The sequence below is a fragment of the Triturus cristatus genome, chromosome 3_1 (assembly GCF_964204655.1).
Source record: "Triturus cristatus chromosome 3_1, aTriCri1.1, whole genome shotgun sequence".
NCBI lineage: Eukaryota > Metazoa > Chordata > Amphibia > Caudata > Salamandridae > Triturus > Triturus cristatus.
The window spans coordinates 1,020,472,779-1,020,497,347 of NC_140583.1; positions in this window are offsets into that span (position 1 = coordinate 1,020,472,779).

Below are 24,569 nucleotides of genomic sequence, written 5' to 3' on the forward strand. Positions count from 1 at the left end.
TTTGCAGCAAAGCGATCATAGAAGGGTAGACTACGCCAGAGGGGGCATGTGTGGTGGCAAGCACAGACTGAATGCTCTCTTGGCAGCTTCCCCAATTTAGTTCAGCCCCAAATTCTGCCATTCACTGGCAACACTGAGTGAAAAGTAAATACTGCCTATACTTCACCAATTGACTACATCCATCTCTTTTTGGGTGGTGACTTCCTTAGCAAATTGTACAGCAAACACATTTGCGTGCCTAACAGTTTCTGAGGGGGCATGAAGACACTCTATGGCCTCACACTAGGGCATACCAGTGGACTTCCACTCCACTTGAGGAGTTGAAGATATTTTGGGTCTTACACTCAAAATGGGAGTAGTGAAAAAACCAAGCTTGTAGTCCTTCTGGTCGACTTGCAAGGGTTGTGTGACACTCACCATCCAGGAAGGCGAGAACACCGAGATGGCACAGGTAAGGGGACTCGCCTTTAATCATTATCAGTGATAACCAGGGGGGTAGGTCACCATTTTACAGTCCACAAGCGATGGGGACAAAAGTAAGAAGAAAATAAAGAAACCTAATATGTGTTGCTTGTCTCCACCTATTGCATTGAGGGGCATAGGACTCTTTTATGTACCTAGCTCACCTCACTAGGTAAACCAGTTGCATGCTTCACCACAGAAAAAGAAAATCCGAAAGAGAGGTAACCCATACAGGACACAATATCTTGCATCATGATGATTTTCAATTTTTTAGTATAAGGACAATATACATTTCAGCTTATCAAAATTAGAGCACACAACTGAGAACTGAGTGGTCTGACTGTGCACAACTTGATCTATATTTATATGCATATATATATATATATTCACTGAAAAAACCATAGGTTTCACACATGTTATAGTTAGCGGAAATTTTACTGATAAAAAACCAATGAAATTGCCCCGTTATAGTTAGTGCTGGCAACTATAACTCACGCGACCGCAATCCTCTGCTGATGCTAATACTGTATTTAGACACTTATTTGCCCATGTCTTCTTCCATACATTTTTAGCTATACATATATTACAAATATTTTTTTTTCATAAAGACACATATGTCATCAGCAGAAGATTGCGGTCGCGTGAGTTATAGTTGCCAGCACTAACTATAACGGGGCAATTTCATTGGTTTTTTATCAGTAAAATTTCCGCTAACTATAACATGTGTGAAACCTATGGTTTTTTCAGTGAATTTGCAAGGTTTTTTAAATGCTAATTCCTAACTATAACGTGTGTGAAACCTATGGTTTTTTCAGTGAATTTGTACGGTTTTTTAAATGCTAAGTGACTTTACGCCATTCGTGGCGTGCGCGCCCACTTAACGCAGTTCGTTCCGTGCGCGCACGGTGCGCTTCGCGCACCGTGCGCGCACAGTGAGCACGCGGTGCGCTTTGCGCACCGCGCACCCACTTTACGCAGTTAGTGCCGTGCCCACGTTACGCTAGATGGGCCATGTACGCACGATGCGCTTCGCGCACCGTGCGCACATGGAGGACATATTATGCGCTTCCTTGTGATAGGTAATCTGTTGAAATTTTTTGGGAAATTTGTGTGCTCTGATAAGCCATGCACAAATGGTGGCCTTCGGCCACCTTTTGCACAAGGGGTGGAGAAAGTGTGGATAGTGTTTTTTTTATTTTTATTTTTTTACCGTACGCTTACGGTAAGCGTACGGTAAGCGTACCCCGCGAAATTGCCGAAAAAAAAATAATGCCGTTTTTGCTCTTGGGGGATGTTTGGGGACTCCCTCAACATGACTATGTGAGAGGGAGTTGTCAAAACATCCCCGTAACATGTTTTTGGCCATCATGTTTGATACATAACACTCAGTGCAGTAGACAAAATGGCGGACGCCGCTTCCTGGTTTCTGCCGATTCGAATGTTTACTAAGATCTAAGAGCCAATCAGAATCGCGCTCGCGCACGCCACCGTACGCTTACTGTAAGCGTACGGTAAGCGTACCGTAAGCGGGCTCAGATATATATATTGATTTAAAGGCTATTTTCTCAGAATCTACTGAACAGATTTACACCAAACCTACAAAAGGCACTTCCTTGACCTAGGGACTACCTCTCTGCCAAATTTCTAGTAATTCTGTTCAGCCGTTCGGGCTGTAGCTCGTTCTAAAGGTCCTATGGAAAAATGCATGGGAAAAACGCGTTTTGGGACCCCCCTTTTATCTCAGCCCCCGCTTGACGAATCCCCCCGAGACTTTCAGGGTAGGAGCGGAGCGTAGCGCCCCACCTATTTTGAGAAATTCGCGAGGATTCGTCGACCGGCGCCAAAGTTATTCAAAATAGAATGTTGAGGTTTTCCTATGGAAACGTGGTCCTAACTATAACTACCTACTGGCGACCGCCAGTAGGTAATATATATATATATATATATATATATATATATATATTTATATATTATCTACTGGCGGTCACCAGTAGATAGTTATAGTTAGGACCGTGTTTCCATAGGAAATCTGAAAATTCTATTTTGAATAACTTTGGCGCCGAATGACGAATCCTCGTCAAATTTTCAAAACTAATGGAGCGCTCCGCTCAGCTCCTACCCTGAAAGTCTCGGGGTGATTCGTCAAGGGGGGGCCGAGAAAAAAGGGGGGTCCCAAAACGCATTTTCCCCATGCATTTTTCCGTAGGACCTTTAGCCGAAGGTACAGCCCGAACGGCTGAACAGAATTACTTGAAATTTGGCAGAGAGGTAGTCCTCAGGTCAGGGAAGTGCCTTTTGCAGGTCTGGTGTCAATATGTTCAGTATTTCCTGAGAAAATAGCATTTAAAAGCATATAAATATCTATACGCGCGCACCATGCGCGCACTGTGCGGGCACGGTGCCGTGCGCGAGCGAAATTCTGATTGGTTGATAGATGTCAATAAACATTCGAAACGGTCGAAATCAGGAAGTGTCGGCCGCCATTTTGTCTGTCGCACTGAAAAGGAAAGGTGGAAACAAGGTGGAAAACGTGAAAAGGGGGAAGGGAAGAGAGTTCCTGACCCCCTAGCGTTTGTCTGGGGGTCACAGAAGGAACCCCAAGGTTGAAAAAAACATTTTATTATTTTTGAAAAAAATTGCGGGGTGCGCGCACGGTGCGCCCAAAGCGCGCGCCCGGTAAAAAACCTTGAAAAAAAAAAATATTAATAAATACATAACTTAGCATTTAAAAAACCGTACAAATTCACTTAAAAAACCAGAGGTTTCACACAAATTATAGTTAGGAATTAGCATTTAAAAAACCTTGAAAATTCACTTAAAAAACCATAGGTTTCACACAGGTTATAGTTAGGTGGACATTTCACTCGTAAAAAACCAATGAAATTCCCCCGTTATAGTTAGTTCAGATAACTATAACTCGCGCGACCGCCACTCTATCACAAGGATGATGTCATCAGTGATGTCATGAGTGATGCCATTGACCATGTCATGAGTGATGTAATGTGTGACGTCATGAGCGGTGGATTGCGGGCGTGCGAGTTATAGTTATCTGAACTAACTATAACGGGGGAATTTCATTGGTTTTTTACGAGTGAAATGTCCACCTAACTATAACCTGTGTGAAACCTATGGTTTTTTAAGTGAATTTTCAAGGTTTTTTAAATGCTAATTCCTAACTATAATGTGTGTGAAACCTATGGTTTTTTAAGTGAATATATATATATATATATATATATATATATATATATATATATATATATATACAACAACATAGAACAAGATACTTAACAGATCAGAGGTTGATTACGATTTTGCGTACAATTTTTATGTCATGTAAACATAAGCAGAGATCCTCTATGTTCACATATAGTAGCTCATGGTGAATTATAACATGTTTTGAAAGCAACTCAGGGTGGTGATGTCAATGTTTCGATCAATAGTTACTTTTTGGATCTCATCAGGACAAAAGCCACCTTAATAAAGTTCCCTATAAACCGAGTAATTTTCGGACCTTCAATAAGTCATCCTGTAACCAATACATGGTTTAATACTTCAAATTTGAGTCTACAATGTATATCCGGCCACTCGGTTAGTCAGACAGTTCCTGATAGGGTAAACAAATTCATAAAGAGAATTGCACCTTTGTATTGTGTGGAGAAAGAAAGTCACACATACAAGAGTATTCCTAGACAAACGCCAACAATGCAAAATGGGCCATTTGGTTACTTAGACGATCCCGCAGACATAAATGGTAGTACCCTCTGTAGGAACAGCTCAAACCTTCACCAGGGGACACCCATTCACCTTGGTTTAATCAGTTTCTGTCATGGCACAAGGCTCAGCCACACATGCGGGGTGCCGTTTACACTGGCACAAGTGGGGTAATACTGGGTGGTAGGAATTTTGTAGATTTCTTGTGGATTACGGAAATTCCCATCACAGAAATGTAAGGAAAATGCATTGTTTCAAAGATTGAGGTTTGCAGAGCATTGTGTGTAAGAAACCCTTGTGCGATCCACACAAGGAACACCACCCTGGACTCCCTGGTTGTCTAGTTTTCAGAAATGTCTGTGGTTCATAGCGGTACGTGGGTGGCGCCACATCACGGCCCCAAATACAACAACTACCCTTATTACTTATCTCTCAATGTAGCGCGTTAGGGCTTTTTGTGTCATGGTCTCTGGGCCTACCCACACAAGTTTGGTACCATTCTTATCAGGGTATGTGTGGGAACTCAGGGTGATAGGAAATATGTGGCTCCCCCCAAAGACTGCAGAACTTTCTGTCACAGAAATGTAAGCCAAATGTTTTCTTAGTCAAATTTTTAGGTTTGCAAGGGATTCTGGGTAAAATTACTTGGTGTCAGCCATGGAAGTCATGCACCCCTGGACTCCCCCGATTGTCTAGTTTTCAAAAATGTTCAGGTTTTCTAGGTTTGCCTAGGTGCCGGCTGAGCTACGGCCCAAAATCTACAGCTACACATATTGTAAAAAAATGGGTCAGTTTGAGTGGAAAATATGATGTATCCATGTTGCATTTTGGGCCATTTTCTGTTGCGGACACAAGCCCTTCCTACACAAGTGAGGCACCATTTTTATTCGGAGACTTGGAGAAATGATGAGTAGAAGGAAGTTTGTGCCTTTCCGGAGATTCCAGAACTTTACATCACAGAAATGTGAGGAAAATGTGTTTTTTAGTCAAAGTTTGCGGTTTTCAGGGGATTCTGAGGATAAAATTAAACTTGATGAGAGCCATGCAAGCCATCCCACCCTAGATTTCCCCAGATATCTAGTTTTAAAAAATGTGTATGTTTGCTAGGTTTTTCTAGGTGCTGTCTGAGATAGGACCTAAAATCCACTGCTACCCACTTTGCAAAAAAGGCGTCCGTTTTGAATGGGAAAATTTGATATATCCATGCTGCTTTTTGGACTGTTTCCTGTTGCAGAGACTAGGTCTACCCACACAAATGAGGTCCATTTTTATCGGGAGACTTGGGAGAGTGCTGGGAGGAAGGACGTTTGTGGCTCCACCACAGATTCCATAACTTTCCATCACAGAAATGTGAAGAATTCTTTTTTTTTAGATCAAAATTTGCGGTTTGCCGGGGATTCTGAATTTAAAAAAACCTGAGACCCATGCCGGTCATCCCACCCTGGATTTCCCTAGGCATCTAGTATTAAAAAATTTGCACGTTTTCTAGGTTTCCTTCAGTGACGGCTGAGCTGGGTGGGGCCTAAAATCTACCACTACACACTTTGCAAAAAAAGGGGCTAGTTTTGAGTGGAAAAATGTGATGTATCCATGTAGTGTTTTGTGCCATTTCTTGTCATGGGCACTAGGCCTACCAACATAGGTGAGGTACTCTTTGTTTCGAGAGACTTGGGGGAATGCTGGGAGAAGGTAAGTTGTGGCTTCTCATAGATTCCAGAAATTTCCATCACAGAAATTTGAAGAAAATTTGTTTTTTAGTCATCATTTGAGGTTTGCAAAGGATTGTAGGAAAAAAAAAAATGGGTGAGACCCACGGAAGTCACCACACCCTGGATTCACCTGGGTGTCTAGTTTTCTACAATATTCATGTTTGCTAGGTTTTCCTAGGTGCCAGCTGAGCTAGTGCCCAAAATCCACAGCTACCCACAATGGAAAAAAGGTCAATTTTCAGAGAACAATGTGATGTGTTTATGTTGCATTTTGGGCCGTTACCTATCACTGGCTGTAGGCCTACCCACACAAGTGTGGTACTATGTTTTTATAGAAGACATGCAGGAGTATCGATTAGTAGAACATTTCTCCTTAACAATCAGATTTTGCTGCATTTGCATATGCTATTATGGGTACCCAAACATTTAGAGATGTACAAATAACCACTGCTCCTAAACTCCATATCTTGTGCCCATTTCAGAAATATATAGATTTCCTTGATGCCCATTTGTTCACTCCACATATTTTGCCAAATGAATTGGTCTATACTCAGTGCAAAAAGAAAAATCGTTGTACGGAGCAGTTCAGTTGTTGGTTCTTGCTACCCAGGGATCTTGGAGAACCTACAAATCCTATATTTCGCCACATCTAGAAAAGCATAATGGATGTAGTGGTATATTGCTTTTTGAAATCAGCCATTGTGACAAAAAGTTACAGATGAAAATGTCCCAAATTGCTGTTTTTCCTACTCATTTTCAAGGTTTCAGTACATTTATTTATTTATTTATTTATTTTTTTTTAAAAACCTTTATTGACATTTCAATCAATGACACGTACGGGCCTACAACCCCCGGGGCCGGCCGCTAAGCAGTCAGAGTAACAGAAAACAATTTTTTCACAGACAGCACCTCGGGGAGCAGAATCTCCACGCTAGCATACTCTCGGTCATTGAACAGTCCAAGGAGGAGATCAGGATACAGAAGGTTTACATTTTATAATAGGGGGGATGGAGGATCAGGGGCCGAACAGTTTCCCAGCAGCGAAAGATGGCAGGCAGAATAATAAACGTAAACAATAGACAGCAATCTATCTAATCAATGGCGCTGAAACAGGAAGTTCAGGATGTGAAGGAATATCACGGCCATTTGCGCCTGCAGTCCCCTGCCCTGAGACCCAGAAAACACCACGGAATTGCGGCACACAGGAAAAGGCAATGATTAACAATGAAGGAGTTCTACCATGCTGATCCCAGAAAAGAAAGACAAAGAAGAATAAGAGAAGAAAAAGGAGGCCATGGAAAAAAAGAGGTTAAAGACTGACGAATCCCCTCCCCCAACCCCCCACCCTGCACCTCTGCAGATGAGTACGGCCCCACCCCCCAGCAGTGTGCCTGTCGCCCCGGAACCAGACCCGAAATATAGAAGAAACAGAGAAAAAGGAGTAGGAAAAGAAACCCCACCAGACGGGGGGTAGAGAGAGTATTAATAAACTGGAGGAGGGCCTTCAAAACATGCCTCCGGCTTCTCCCTCCCGCACCATATGCTTCCCCCCAAAGCAAACAATAAACAACACAAAATCGACCATGTCAGGGAAAAATGGGGAACATTACGCACCTATTACACTAACAGTTATGCCGTGAGAGCACGCAACCCCCGAGCCCGCCCGCCTAATAGATGACCACCTCTGAAGGATCAGCCCTATCCTTGGCCACTCTTCGCAAATCTACCCATGCAGACCCATCGACCCAGTGCCATGTCCAATGTTACAAGGAAGAGGAGCGTCCGAAGAAGACCAGGAAGCGACACACACAGGTAGGGTGGAAGTCTCTGAATAGCGACACAGTCAGCATTATGGAGGGTCGTCGTTCCCAGTGCTGCCACAGGATCTGTACTGCACACAAGGTCCAGGAAGGCGGACTCAGCCAGAGCAGGCGACCGTTGCTTGAATAATGCCTGGGTCGCCGGAGGGTGCGCACGGGACAAGGCCACCACCCCCCACTCAGGTACAAAACCTCCGGAACAGACCAGACCCACAGCCAGCCGATCACACGTTAGTATACTGTCCGGAGTTTCCAGCCGGTCACTATTCACAGGGGCGGCCACGACACTGTCCTCCTGTGTGCAGTGTAGGAAGTCCCTGCATACCTGGGGACAGGCAGGCCGCAACTGGTCCGACGCTGATGCCACACCATCAAGCTTACTCCCCAACACCCAAGCGCCGTGAACCAAGGCAGAATGAAGGGCACCGATAGCTTCGAGAAGGTCACCGTACCCCAGTACAGCTCCCGGCGCTCGCTCCGCTACGCTCCTCATAGTCGCACACTCCCAGTCTTGCTGCGACCCAGTGTACGGGATGGTGGACTTCGTCCTATCAAGATGGCCGCCGGGTAGGTCCAACCCAGATTGGGACCGGGACCCAGGAACACGCGCCTCGAGTTCCTTGTTACTGGAAACAGGGCACCGGGGGCAGGCAAAAATATGTATCCGGTGTGTGGTCACGGGCAACAGTCATCCCCACCACGGACCAGCGCCCGCGAAAATCCGGGAGCAGCCCGCAAGAATCGGGGCGAGTTACGGGCGGCGTCCGGGCAGCTCACCGGCGAAGGCTGAGGCAATCACCGGAGAATCTTGGAATTGCCACCTCGGGCATGCACTCGTTCCGCTCCGCTCAGTGGTAGGAACGACCACAGCGAAATGTAGGCCGATATTCGGACCGCTCCGGTAGTCCGACTCCACACAGTCACCAAAGGCCGCTGTTGTTGAACTGCCGCCCGGCCATGCCGTCCACTCGAGGTCCCGGTTCCAGGGATGCACAGGCCGCAAACTTCAAATGGACATTTCTCCGGCAGTACAGCAGCCAGAAACTTCGGAGTCACACGATCGGTTGCCGCTCTCATTCACCAACACGGGCATATAGCGCAGGCTAAGGATCTCATGCAGGATATCTGTGCGGGATGCGGAGGTCCACGGAGCCGGGAGCCTACGCTGCCGTCCCGGTCGCCATCTTGGCTCCTCCCCCTTCAGTACATTTATTTGGAAAAACCATGAGAGATCTACACATATGTGCCCTCACTGAATTTGAACTTTTGTCTATTTTTCAGAAGTATATAACTTTCCTGGATCATGCAGGGTTTTATACTAGTTTCTAACTGGAAGTAGCTTGAGTGATCAAAAAAAAAGAGGACAAATGGGCTACCTCTATGAAAAATGCCAAAACAGTGGTAAAAAAATAGTTTTTTTTATTCAGCTGTGCATATTCCTGAAACCTGCAAAGATGGTGACTTTAGCACAGCAAACCATTTATTGATGCAAATTTTAGGCAAAACACAGTCACTTCGATCCGGAGCACTTTTTTCCTATTTTTCCCCAAAAACTCAAAATGTTGCTATATTTTACCAATTTTCTCTATCCCCTCCAAAGGAATTTGCAAACCCAAAAAAAAAAAATAAAAAAAAAAATGGAAAGAAGAGAAAGGTTCAATGCCACATTAGTACATTAATACAATCTACACCTTATATATTTTCCTTTCCCCCCTTTTTACTTTCCTTTCCCCCCTTCCCTTCCCCCCTTCCCCCTTCTGAATCGCCACACAGTCACCACACAGTCCAACATTGGCTGCCTTGAACTGAGATGGTGCTCCTCATCCCAGAGATTGAAGATATTGTTTAGCCAGGACTGGAGAAGTGAAAAAACGTATCTGGCCCTTGTTAACCGGCTTTAAGGTGGCCGGCTGCAATAGGAAGACTTGGATGCCTTTTACTTGGAAAGGAGTAATCAACTGCCGTAACTGCCATCTCTTTTCCACTGTAAAGTGGCAGTAATCAGGTCTCACAAAGAATTGAGTCCCCTTGCCAGTTCTCTTCTTATCCGGCCTAACCAAATCGTACAATGCCTGCCAGGCCAAGAAATTATTAAGAGAAATCAAAATAGCCCGCAGCTGCCGCGCCGCTTGCCCATTTCTTACTGACCGTTGCCGAAATGTAAATCTATGTGCCCGTTGAATTTCATGTGCCCACTTCCATTCCTTTAACTCAGGGAGCGCCTCCTCAAACAATTCAACAACAAATTTTCGGACATCTTGCCCCTCAAGTCCTTCCGGCACACCTAAAATGCGCAGATTATTGCGGCGCAAACAATTTTCCAAATCGGCTAACTTGTCCTGCACATCATCCTTATTGGCTTTTATATCTGCCACTGCATCCCTTTATGTAGCCATCTGGTCTTCAAGCAATGATATACGAGTCTCTGCTTCCGCCATTCGCTCAGTAAAATCATTGCAGGTTTTTGCCAACCGCCTAACTGTATTTTGCAACTTCCTACAAGCGGTGTGTGTTTTTAGATTCTCTGCCCGTGTTTCTAACCTATGCTCAGAGATAAATCGGTATATTGCTTTTAATGATACTTAGCCTTGTAGTTCTTTCACGGGATCCCCAGTTGACCCCAGATCCAATCCTTCAAACATCTGCTCCCCAACAAAGGGCTCGCAGTCAGTCATCGTTGTCATCATTGGGCCAGCCCCACCAACCTGCGTTTTCTTCCGAACCGTAAGGGGCTCTATAGATGTACCCCCTAAGGATGGTTCCGTACCATTGCTATTATCAATACTTATAGGGGAGGTATCTGGAGACCCCTCTTCCTGCAGTTGGAAGTCCTCCTCCTCATCTACATCTGACTCCTCTGAGTGTTCAGATAATGAATAAAACTCGCTTTCCTTACTGCTAATAGGCTCATTCCTATCCTCCATAACAGCATTATTGACATAATTGCCATCCGTTAGAGCAGGTTCATCAACATTGGCATGAGGCAACTCAGCTGCTTCCACAAACAGATTGCCTTCTCCACCAGGTGAAAAGATCAACTCAGATATGCAAGATTCAGGAGGGGCTAGCAGAGGTGTTGTCAACTTTTTACCAGCAATCATTTGAAAAATCTGAGGTATCTTTGGTGTCCCATATGTAAGGTCTTTATCCTGTACGGTAGCTACCGGTGGCATGCTTCCGAGCATTTCATTTGCACTCTTTGCTGCTAGTGCTGCTCGTGTGCCAACTACAGTCTCCCCAATAGCTCTTGTCTTCCCGCCACAAGCAACTTTTGGAGCCATACCAGATTGTTACTATGCCCAAAAACAGTAAATAATAAATGAATAGCAGGGTAAAAAAAAAGAATTTTTAAATTTAAAAAAAGAATGTTTTCGTTATGAGGAGCTTATTTCCCCAGATGAGCCAAGCGCTGACACACTCCCTCTATACAATACAGAACAGTTCTCTTACAGTTTTTCTTCTCTTTTTTCTCTCTCTTCTTTTGCAGCCTTAATCAAACGCTGAGATCCCTGTATCAGAAACGATGAAACGATGTTAGCAAACAAAGCAAGCTGCCTCCTCACACGGCCCCAGCCTATACGGTAACACAAACTCCATCCACGACGCCGAGATCAAACAAGCCGCTTCCACACATGGAACCAAAAGCTTAAAGTGCAGCTCCAGCTTACAGCTTGAAAACAAAAGATTTTTCGGCGGTTATCAGCGATTTTCACTGATTGCCCAAGTCTCTGCCAGCCTGTCCAAGTAGATTTCAGCACAAGGGAAACACTGCTAGGGCCGGTACGACTGCATCAAACCACCGGGAAAGGGTGAGCAGACGAGGAGCTCCTCACACACATGTCCGAACGGACGCCATCTTGCCTCACTAGGAATTTCAAACCCTGGGTACCATTCGGATCCTCAGAATGTTGGGGAAAAAAGACATAAATCTGGCATGGATACCTTATGTGAAAAAATGTTATGGAACGCTAAGCACTAACTATCCAAAATAGTCAAAAAAGGGCTCAGCACTTAAGTCGGAAGGCCCAGCAGTTAAGGGGTTAACTGTGATTTTTTAAACACATTTCTGAGATCTCTTTTAAATATATGTTGAGATGTTGTAACCAATGGTAACCAGAGTTTCACTTTAACCTTTCAGTCATTTTTTTCATCTACAATGTCCAAGAGATCCCTACAATCAAACCTCCGGGGGCAGCTAACTCTCCCTGCTTGCAGCCTTGGCCCGTGTGTGTGGGGGGGGGTTGCTGTAGGGCTTGGCCTCCAGGTCCTACAACCCATCGTCCACCGGAAACCAACCACTGCTGTGCACATCCTTTGACTATGTGTAGTGGGGTTGGGTGCAGGGTCTAGCCTCTAGACAGGCCCCACCCAAACTCTCAGTTGGTGACCAACCACTGAAGTGCACAACTTTGGCCATGTGAAGAGGAGCTTGGTCGTAGGGCCAGTTCACTGGGCAAGCCTTGCACCCAGCACTCCAAAAGCAGCAAACTCCTTCTTTACATAGCTTCCTACTGTGCACAGCATTGGGTTGGCTGCAGGGCCAGGCATCTGGCCAGATCTGAACCACAAACTCCATCATCGGCCAACCCCAGCTGTGCACAGCATACAACTGTTAGTGGCAAGAGGTAAGCCACAGGGCCTGGTGTCCGGTAAGGCCATGTGGCTACAGGACCTGGTGTCCATCCAGGCTCTGTGGTAAACCCTCTACGGAGGGTAAAACTCAGCTGAGAATGGCCTATGGTCATGTGCAGTAAGACACTGGCCACAGGGTCTGGACTCTGGACTGGTATCCCTCCCATGCCACAGCGTTCAGAAAACGTTCACATGTGGCTGTTTGCCAAGTGCAGCAGTAGTGTACTCACTGCTTTTTTTTATGGGATTTGTGAACCCTATGCTGGATTTGCAAATCTGAAGGTCAATGAGGTCCAGGATTTGCAAATCCCAAGATAAAAATACATTTTTATAATTATTTTTATGGCCCAGGGTTCCCTTTCAGGCCTTTCCCACTTAGGACTGGGAGTCATGGTAAGTTCACCCTGCCCCCCATGCCCTTTTTATTTTTATTTTTTCCAAAACGCGCTCAGTGCATTGCAGTGGGTAGGGGTACCACAACAGAAATATTTCTGTGATTGCCAACCAATAAGATTGTGGCAGATTCACAAATCTGACATGGATGAAAAAACCTGTAAGGCTTGCAATATTTGAAACGGTGTGCGCCAGCGATAGCCCTCTTACAGGAAACACATTTAACGGGAACGAAATGTAAAGCGCTAGATAGATTTGGTTTTAAAATGATTGTGCACTCCGATTTTTCTTCCGGATCACGGGGAGTAGGTATCCTGGTAAGAAAACAATCCCCACTGATTATAAATCAATCATGGACAGATGACCAGGGCCGCTTCGCGGCTATAGCATGTTAGTGGGAGGGAAGATCCTTTAATGTGGTGCACGTCTATATACCTCCAGCGCTCCACGCTGTGGCCCTGCCAGCGCTCAGTAAATTCCTACTCGCTCTCCCAGCGGGAGAAATGATAATTGGGGGAGATCTCAATGCGGCAATCAGCGGGACTATTGACCGGCCTCCTCCCAAACCCCACACCAGTAGAATATCCCACATAGAGAGTTTTATAGAAGCCCTTGGTCTCCTAGATGCCTGGAGATGCTGTCACCCCACGACACGACAGATCACTTACCAATCGGGAGTCCATAATAGCCTCTCCAGGATAGATTACTTCTTGAACTCGGCGGACAGCCTACAGAACGTAGTGGACATAGAGAGCAGACCCAGAGGGATATCGGATCATTCCCCAGTGCTACTTACATACGCGTGCCACCACATAGTTAGACGACGCAATTACCCCATTCACCCAGGGTATTTAAATAATCCCAAATTCGTTAACGACCTCAGCACTGCAACGCAACACTACTTTAAAGAAAATACAATGACAACCTCATCTTCAATCACCCTTTGGGAGGCCTATAAAACTGTTATCCGTGGGCAAGCCATTACATCCATAGTCGGTTATAAACGCGAAATGCGACGGGAATTATCGGACATAGAATCGAGTTTGCATCAGGCTGAGGACCGTCATACACAGCACCCGACGCTAGAAACATCCCAATCCCTATGTGTTAAACAACAGGAATACAGAGAACACTTAAAAGAGATTACGAAGTCCAAGTTAAAGAGTACACAACATAAGATATATGACATTGGAGATAAGGCGGGTAAGCTTCTGGCTTGGCTGGACAAAAAAGAACGAGCAAGGAGCTGGATAGCGCAGATTAAAACTCGGGAGGGAGTGGTGGTCTCCGACCCTCAAGACATTGTAAACGGCTTGGCCAAGTACTTCGCCCAGGTATATGCGCCTACGTCGACCAACACGGTGGAGGAGGCGCTAGCTTACCTCCAAGACATCAAAACGCCCACTTTAGCACCGGAGGCGGCTGCCACGCTGGAAGCTGACCTTACGGCGGACAAATTGCAGTTAGCGATTGAGTCCCTGCAGTCGGGGAAGGCGATAGGGCCTAACGGCATACCTATTGAATATTATAAGAAGATGGCGGGTGCACTCTCCCCCACCTCTTAAAAATGTATACCGAAAGTCTAGATGCGGGAGAACTCCAGAGGGACCAAAGAATAGCAATCATTGTGGCAATTCCAAAACCTGGGAAGCCTCCTGAGGAATACACCTCATATCGCCCAATATCATTACTTAATGCTGAAGCTAAAATACTCGCAAAACTTTTGGCAACCCGATTAACCCCGCACATGACGACCCTCATACACCCAGACCAGTCAGGTTTCATGCCAGGTCTTAATACGGCTCGTAAGACGCCTTCATGGGGTGTTGGCCCGTACGCCCTATATTCAAGAGCCGGCTGTTATTCTCTCCTTAGATGCCCGTATGGCGTTCGACATGGTGGAGTGGCCCTTCTTATTTGCGGTCCTTAGGCATCTGGGCTTTGGCCCTAAATTCTGTGCATGGGTACGCCTGCTATACACGAAGCCACTTGCACATGTCACAGCCAATGGGCACATGTCAGAGGACTTCCCGCTGGGACGCAGAACTCGCCAGGGCTGCCCGTTATCCCCCTTGTTGTTTGCCATGGTGCTGGAACCATTGGCAGCCCTGATCAGGTGGGAACCAACCATCAGGGGACTCAAGTGGGCGGTGGGGTGGGAGGACCGCATATCATTATATGCAGATGATATTTGACTATACTTGGCCTCCCCCAGACGTTCCATTATGGTGCTACTAAACGTTTGTGAAAACTATGGGAGGGTATCGGGTTACACCATAAATTGGTCCAAGTCGTTCTTATTTATACTATGCGGTCCGCCACCGCAACTGCCTAAAGAGTGCGGTCTCCTAATCACGACAGAATGCTTTAAGTATTTGGGTTTCTATGTGACACCTAAGCTGGAAGACTTTATTACCAAAAATCTACTACCCCCCTGGACCGTCTAAAATGGGATACCACGCATTGGCACGCATTACCCTTGACGCTGCTTGGGAAAGCAGCACTCTTTAAAATGATGGCACTCCCCCGGTTTCTGTATGTCCTGGAAAATACTCCATTCCCAGTGCCAGCGAGCTATTTTAAAGCAATAGCAACAGAGGTCTCTAGTTTACTGTGGGGAAACAAGCCGGTGCGAATTGCAATGGAAAAGCTGGTTAGGGGTTGGTATGATGGGGGGATAGCACTACCAAACATACAGCTGTACTATTGGGCTGCACAGTTTAAAATAATCAATCAATGGATCCACGTCCCACAGTCCGACCCTGCGTTGCAGGCGGACAGATATATATTAGGAGATGGAGGAGTCATGGCGGCCTTATACAATAAAAAACGAACTAACCCACTGATTGGCCCGACGGTGCATACAGTTGGCATATGGTATATGGCGCATAAAAAACTGGGATGGCAGGGGGTTATTACACAGCTTACTCCGCTCTGGGATACAGGAAGACTGGGAAAACTTAGAAGTAGTAAAGGATTCAATAACTGGGACGCCATAGGCATCTCTAGGGTAGGTGACCTGTGGGTTAAGGGTGGGGTGGTAGCGTTCGAACGCCTGCAGGATCAATACGAGCTAGCCTCTTCTGAACAATTCAGGTACATACAGATTAGGCATGCACTACAGGCAGCCATACCGCCGAACACCGTACTGCCGGAGGCCTCTCCCCTAGAGGACAGACTCCTCACTGACTACATGACGAAAAAAGCCACCTCTTTCACTTACCGTAAATTAGTTAATAACCTACCTGACCCGACACAGGCACTGAAGGTCAAATGGTCTGTAGACCTTGGGGACATGGATGAAACAGACTGGCAGATGGCACTCTCATCACCGCAGGAAGTTGCAATACCCTCCAGATTGAGGCTCATACAATTAAAGATACTACACCGTGTATACTACACTAGATTGACCTTACACAAAATAGGGAATACCTCCCACCCGTATTGTCTGCGAGAATGCGGGGAAGAGGGAACATTTTACCATAATATATGGCAATGTCCGGGGATTATGCCATACTGGGTGGAAGTGATGCAGACCATATCGCAAGTGGAGGGGGTATCGGTAACACCAGAACCTAAAAGGTGTTTGCTAAATATATGGGAGCCAAATGATCTAAACCATCCGGCACAGGACTGGGTAACTTTGGGAATGATGGTCGCCAAACGAAATATAGCTAGGTTGTGGGGCTCCGGAAGCCCATCGATGATCAAGGCATGGTGTAAGGACATGGATGAAGCCATGGTAGCAGAGAAGACTACATATATTAACCGAAGTTGTCCAAAGACATGGGGGAAGGTATGGGGAGCCTGGAACAAATACAGGAGCTTTATCTGTGAACCACCGGAGTTGCCAAGTGAGGATATCTCCATCTGAAACAGGGAGGGGGTGAGGCGATATCTATGGGTTCATAGGTAAGATCTGTTTAGTATTATGATGTAACAGTGCTGTGAGCGTTGACTTACGAAAATGTACCAAAAAACTACAAATGTATATTCATTTATGTGATTCTGTTCTGCCCTAACTTTAATAATAATAAAAACAATTTACATTTTTTTTTTTTTTAAACCTGTAAGGGCTAATGGGAGAAAAAGCTCCCAAGTCTAATGATGTGCCTTTATTCTATCAATTGTATTTACAAATCAGAGCTGTGAGTTAATAATTCATATATCTCTAAAATTTAAGCTCCTCATGCACAACCTGATCATCCTTTTAAATGCTAATTTCTCAAAAACTTTGATCGGATTTACAGAAAAAAAGTAATTGCACTTCCTTGAGTAAAGTTGTGCCTCCATGACAGATTTGGTGTTATTCTGCTCAGACTTTTTTCTATAACAAGGATCATAGACTCCTATGCGAGTATAAATAGGAAATTACACTTTTGCTCCACCCCCTTTTTCTTGACTCCCACTTGCCTGAGCAATACAAAACTTGCCTGGAAGAACTCAAAGTAAATTTAATTTTTCTGGACTGTTCTGTGCAGATTATTTAAACTGTGCTAAAGTTATTTAGAAAAAAGAAATGCCTTTCCTATGAAAACTCTGTCTTATCCTAAACCACACTGGCACTATCACTGAGAGTGTAATAATATTATTATTAATAATAATAATAATAATAATAATAATATGTATGTACATGCAGCCTTTGGCCAGGACCTGAGGCCCATCTTCTGTTGTCAGGTAGGTGCAGGGACAAGGATCTAGAGAGGCCCTACAAGCTAACTACCATGGGAGGGAAAACCACCTAGGCATACAGCCTTCAGCCACGCACAGCTGGAATGGGTTGCAGGGCTTAGCTTGCAAGTAGGTCCGGCACACAACCCATTACACACAGCCTTTTTTCTAGGTTTTTTTTTGTTCTTTTTGTTTTTCGTGAGGTTTTTAGTTTGGAACATTCTTGTGATTTTTCTGAACTTTAAATGCTTTTTAGATTTTTTTCTGATAAACGTTTTTTTCTAAACTATTGTTTACACTTTTTTCTTTCATTTCTTCATTTTTAATGTTTTTTGGCAGTTTTCAAATGGGCATTCAGTGTCCAAGAGATCACAATTGTATGCATCTTCCCCAAGTAGATTTTTTTTAGCAGTTGCAGACTGTGGAGCAGAACTGAAAGTGGTAATTTTCCTTCACTTCCACTTGGTTCTGGACTTATTGCAACACAGTATCTTCCTCCATCCACTGATTGGCACAAAAGAGAACTCATTTGTGTGTGACTTGTCTTCTGGAAATGAGCACACCCCTGGATGTCCTCTTTGTAGAACCTGGTCATGCAAGGTGCAAGCACCCCTGAGGAAATTTAGTTATTTTGCCCTGCAGGGTGGGTAAGAAATTGGCAAACCAAACTCACGCTTTCTGGTTGAGTTGCTGAAGGAGCTCTTGAAGTGGTAGGCACCACCACAATATCATCCTGGTATGCAGATGATTGTCCTTCCGGTGCCCTGGAACATTCCTGGCATTCCACAGGTTCCTGAGATGCAGGGCCGGTCTGACAGTAGCAGGACCTGGGTGTTCCCCCAGTGGGCCGCCAGGGTGGGGGCCAGTTTTTGGCCCCTGAGGGGCTTTTTTTTACCGGGCCGGTTTTGCAGCACAGCTGCAATATAGACCCTTGTAACAAAAGCAGCTGCAGTGTTTTACATGTGCGCACCCATGCCCCTCCCCCCTTCCCTCCCAACCCTACAACCAGCTCAACTCAGTTGCTAGGGCCGGTTAACGTTCCCAGTCCAGGCCTGCTGTGATGCCCTGATTGTGACAAATAAAGTCCGAGCTCTCTCTCGAGAAGCAAAGGAACAATGATATCCTCCAATTGGTGGGCTCCTTGTTTTTAGAGGTTTTTGGGCCTGCTTTTTAGATAGTGTTGATTGTTTAACTAATCATTTGGCTTTGTTTGTTTTTACTTTTTGGGTGTTTCAGTATTTGCAGGTCCACCATGTTTTCAAAAAATACAATGCTATGGTGTTGTGATGCTCTAGCAAGATTGGGAAGGCAAGACTGTTTTTGGGTTCCATGACTCAAAAAATGGTACTGCATATTCTGCAACATTTAACGAAGTCGAGTTTGGTAAGAAAACACATTCGTTATTATTTTTCAAAACCAAGGGGATGATAGGAGCAACTTGAAACAGTATGGAAATATTTAATTACTGTCCCTTTGATGGTATTATCCCACATGCAATAGCTTTGTAATAGCTTTGGTCATTTCAGTACATGACACTACACTCTTTGCTACAAAAGAGAGCCCACCAAAGAAGACTAGACGTTTTGTTTTGCTGGTTATTTTGTGATTTGTGAGAAATATTCGTTTGGGGCATCTGTGATGCACAAGAATGTTAATATTTCACTTCTATGCCAATTAAATGCAGGAAAATAATGGGGTCTGCTCATGCGATAACATTTAGACTATCATCACAATACATAGCACCACCCCTCCTGGCAATAAATTGCAATAGGACACCCTATAGCATGACAAGGTGAAAGTGACAAATGCTTGCCACAATTGGGTTGCTCTGCCTTGTCTGATGGATGGTCATCTCCGTTGGAAAGCAGAGTGCCCCTGCACAAAGAAATCAAGTCCTGTTTAACTAGGAAATTTAATTCAAGTTCCTTTTCTACTGTTGCTGTTCTATTTGTGTTTTTATCCCCAAGAATTACAAAAATGTAAAAACACAAACTTATTTAAAAAACTTTATTAAAAAATTGGTTCTTTTTGGAAACAACTGATGCTTTAACCCCTTGTGTGCCACGCCCTTTCCCCACCCTGTGCCGGCCGTTGCATTAGCGGGCGGGGTTTACGACGAGCTGGACTCGTCATGGGCACAGCGCAACCGCGGCCCATGACGAGTCCAGCTCGTCATGGGCACAGAAGGGGTTAAAATATTGACACGTATGTTCTTTGTTTTGTATTTCAGTGAGTATAAATCAGATTCAGTGCAAGTGACATACATGGAGAGAGCAAAACTGTATGATAGACAGTCAATAATAGTTTGCATGAAACTAAGCAAGTGAGCAAGAGGCATGAGGGTTGCCTGCAGGGTCTGGTCCCTACCCAAACCCTACATCCAACTCACCATGGGCTGAGACATCTTTGATGCACATGGCACAGGTCGTCTGCAGCAGGTGATAAAAGGCCAGGGCCTGCATCGCAGCCTCGCTGTACATTGACCACAGATACACATTGCCTTCAAACATGTGCAGCTGGCATGGGTCATAAGTTTTGGCTCCTGTAAGGTGCCACACCCCACCCTCTGCAGCTGACCTCTGATACTGCGCAGATGGTGTGCGGGGCCTGGTAAAGGCACATCTCCTTGTCCCACCCTCCATGGGCATCAGGTCCACTCACTCACAGCCGCTGATACTGTCATCCTCTCGTCTCTTTAAGGTTTCAGTTTGTTCTGCGTAACCATGGTGCAGTGGTGAGTCCTTACTGTCTGGCACAAGTTTTGCACTGAAAACATACCCTCCCTGTACAGCCTAAGCAAACTCTTCTGCAGTCTACAAATTGCATTTGTGCTCCACAGTGAAGGACACATACAATAGGAGGATTTTTTAAGGATACGATTTCCCTTTATTAGCACTTGCTTCAAGTAGGTGTTAATGTTTATGCAAATTAAATAAATAATCTGAGTCGTCAGATTATGAGAACCTAACCAAAGGGTGTGTGGAAAGCACTTGTTTCCCGAAAGAACACCCAAGCAAAAGAAAGAAAGGGCAATTCCTTTCTTTAGTCCCCTCACTCACCAGGGTTTCCCCACGGTGACATGCTTCATCATTGGGGTCCTCTCAGTCCTCTAATTATATATACAATGGGAGGGTGAACCTAACCGTTAAAAAACCTCTCTTTCCCCCTTCTTTTTTGATATACATAATGTTTATGCAAAGTCAGTTCTGACTACCTTAATAGATCAGGCTGTGTGTAAAAAATGAAGGGCTCTTATGCTGATCTGTCCAACGTGCACCGAAGCTGTAATTCTTTGACCTAAAGTGACTGACACAAAGCGCTATGTGAACAAAGAGAAGGGCATATTTCCAGTGCAAAAATTATCTTTCCAGCCTGTTGTCTTGAAAGAACTACCCTCGCAACACTTTACCCTCTTTGCTTCGCTTTGTATTTCTTTGCGGCAATGTTAACGCTTACCAAATCTGGCACTGTGTGCTGAGCTTATGTTAAAATGTTTACTTTATCTGTAGTAGACAACAGAACAGCATTTAGTTTTAAAACACCTTAAAAGACCATAAATGAATTCACTCGTAACTTGCACATGCCAAATCTTTCATTGTTTTCTTTATAACATTTGCAGCTGTATGGTTAATGCACTTGTTGATGTATTTTTAGGACAATTAATGGTCAAGGCTATGTTTTTAATTTCTTTTACAATACATCACACTTGGTACCATGACTACGAGACATTTTACGAAGTTAAGTTTGATAAGGAAACAAACCCACTTCTATTTTTTAAGACTTGGGGCTGCTAAGAGTAACGTAAAACAGTATTGTAGTGGCACTTTTCAAAAGTTCCGAAAATGGATGGCTCTGGAGCATCGGACCCATACCCAGCTGCTGCTGGAGCTGTGCGCTGTGGGGCCTAAGCTGCAACAAGCAGCAGGGCTGCTGCAGCGTGAATGGAAGCCCGGGGCGAGGGCCTGGGTAGAGCTGCCACAGGTGCAGATCTTGGAGGTAGTAGCAAATATTCAAACATGAACTTTGAAGGCGAATGTGGAGAACAGCAGTTCAACATGAGTCAGTCGGTCCTAAGAGACAGGCGGGCGCTATTCAAAAGGGACGGATGATGGAATCTGTATCTCTCAGATGATCGAAAGGGAGTTGGGTTCAGTTCCCCGAACAGCAGAAACGGATGCCCTCACTGCATCCAGTGCGGTAATTCAAATGATCAAGGAGATGTCGACAGAAGCCCCAGGAAGAGTTCTCTTTTCTTTGTGAAGGGCAGGGCGCCCTGGAATGGGTTCATCCCCAAGAGAGGTGCCTAAGCCTTCAAAAGCATTGCGGTTCCGGCGGCGTCCAGTGAGTTCTTCCTGACCCTTGAAAATCCAGGGGAGATGGTGAAAATCTCATGCAAAGCCATACCCATATCCCCACCATCCGCTCTTTTTATTGTCACACTGCTGTGTGCCTGGTGCCTTATGTCTGGGTCATTCTGGTCATCTCAGGCCATCTGGCCGCTGAGCTGTCCCAGTCCCCCAGGTCACTAGGTTGTCCCGGGCCATCTGGCCGCTGGGCTGGCCGACCGGATGACCCAGTCCACTGGCTGGCCAAATGGCTGGTAGGCCAGCTTGTGGGGCTAACTCTGACATTTGTCTCTCCCCATATCATCACACAAATAAGAAGGGGAGAGAGGTATTTCTCTTTTTCCATCCTCCCTGTCATGTACACACTGTGACCACAAAATGCAGAAAAGGTTGGTGTCCAAAATACCACCCCTCTCTTGGAAAACATGGGGTTGTTTTAAAATTGCCCTCACCCACTAACTAGTGGTAGCTTCACCATAGTGCTGCTACAACATCCCTGCACAGACCAACGCCTGGGATGGAGCAAAGGGAAGGGGAAGACAAAACAAACATAAATGTGTTAGGGTCCACGCAGTAAGTTATATACAAACAGACAGCGATTATGTGGGTGTAAAACTAACTCAGAGATACTTTTCAGCAATTTTTATTCATGGTTTCCCTGGAAAGGATTAAAAATAAAAAAAACGGATATGGTCTAGGGGATAATTAGGACCCCTTTACTCTCCTATACTGTTCTATGTCGGCATATTTCATCCTCTACTGCCGCCCATATATAGTGGTTTGGCCTTCTTCAGGACTAGCGATTCTGTTATGTGATAATCCCGTTGTCTGGTTAATCTCCAAATCTGACCTTGCTTGTCACGTTCCATGCAGACAGACTCATGCGTTTCAAGTTTCATTGATAAATTTGCTCGAACTGGAATGCAAGTGGGAGCATCCCCCTGTAGTCACACTTCCTTCAAGGGTTGGATGCCACTTCCTACACAGGCGGCAAGAGGCACTCATGAGGGCATTTGACATATATCCATATAACAAAAAGAAGTGTCCAACGTATCTTCTATCAACAAAGGAGATGCATAAATGTCCACCTTATGTGTTGTCGTGAATACAACAAGGGAAAATATGTGGTTGACACACAATGTTCCACCCTTGGTTTATTGTATGGAGGCTTCAATTGTCCTGATCACAGTCCTCTTGCTTTGTTTGGCCTTTGTGGGGGTGCGCCCTCAAATGCACTTTATTGCGCAAGCACGTTTCAACCTTCTCTGGGCCTGACAGTTGTGAAGGTCTTTATCAGGCCTTACGAGATTTCATAGCGGGCACATTTTTGATGTAATGTAACGCCATTGCACAAGTGGTTAGAAAACTAACATCTCCCTGGAAGAGTGGGATTCAAACTGTAGCTTGTAATTAACAGGTAGAGGGCTCCACCACGTGTTTTGCTTTTTGAATTATGGCTAGCTTTATCTCCACATTGCTTGGGTGGATGGAGGATCCTAGTTTAGAGATAGTTACCATGGAGCAGTATGTGCGCCCGCTGTTAGGTGCTGTCTCTTGTAAGTATGCCATGGCATGCGAGGCGGGGCTCGAGAACTCACTGCATGTGGTATGGGGCTTGAATTCGGCCCCTTCAAATTGACACTTCTACGAAAATGTACTGTTTCCATGGGAAACGGGGTAAAGACTCATTTCTATATGGCTGTGTCAAAACTGGAATAGCATGGTGGAATGGCATGGTGAACAAAAACACTATGGATTTAGGGCCAGACCTCTGTACTGGCGTGAATGTTTGACATGGTTCAAACTCTGTCCAACATTTGTTCTTTTTGCATTTGTCACCCTAAGTGGGACAGGTATGCCCAGACGAGGTTCCTGTGCTCGTCATGCAACTGGAGTCAAGCTTGTTTCTGGTCCAGGAAGGACCTGGCCCAGCAGTTCGGGCTGGACTGTTCCCATGGGGACAGGGTCAAAATGATTTGCATATGGCTGGGTCCAAACTGCAATGGCATGTCAAGAAAATAAATTATGGATTCAGGCCCAGATCTCTGTCACGGGGTAAATACTCAACATTGTTCAGCATTTCGTCCATAAATTGTTCTTTCTCATTCATTGTCCTGTGTAGGACAGGTATGCTCAGACACGGGTCCTGTGCTCATCATGCCACTGAAGTCAAGCTAGATACCCTGAAAACAGTCCCAAGATGCTTGTTTCCAGTCCAGGAAGGACCAGACCTGACAGTTCGGTTTGGACTGTTCCCATGGAGAGCAGGGTCAAGACTTATTTGCATATGGCTGTGTCCAAACTCGAATGTCATGGTAAGCAAAGAAAGGAAGGATTTAGCTCCAGATTTCTGTACTGGCAGTGAAAATTTGACATTATTCAGCATGCCGTCCAATAATTGTTCTTTTTGCATTTGTTGCCCTAAGTGGGAAGGGTATGCACAGACATGTGTCCCGTGCATGCCATGCCACTGGAGTCAAGCTAGCCTGGCTGATGAGGGGTGATACTCCGAAATCGGTCCCAGGATTCTTTTTTCCGGTCGAGGTAGGACCTGGCCTGGCAGTTCAGGCTGGACTCAGGGGCGGCTGGTGGATTTAAAATATGGTAGGACAGAAACTGTAGACCTGATAAAAACGTGTGAGTGCTGCGAGCCAGTCAAACTCAAAAGAGGTGTGCGGGGGTATTTATGCCCTCCCTAGAAAATGTGGAAACAAAACAGATTCAAATTATATAATTTACAGCACACTGCCAGTCATGGAAAACTTTGTATTTTATGGCGGTGCGTAGAGCAGTCTTAAAGTGCGCATTATTTTCACCTAGACGTA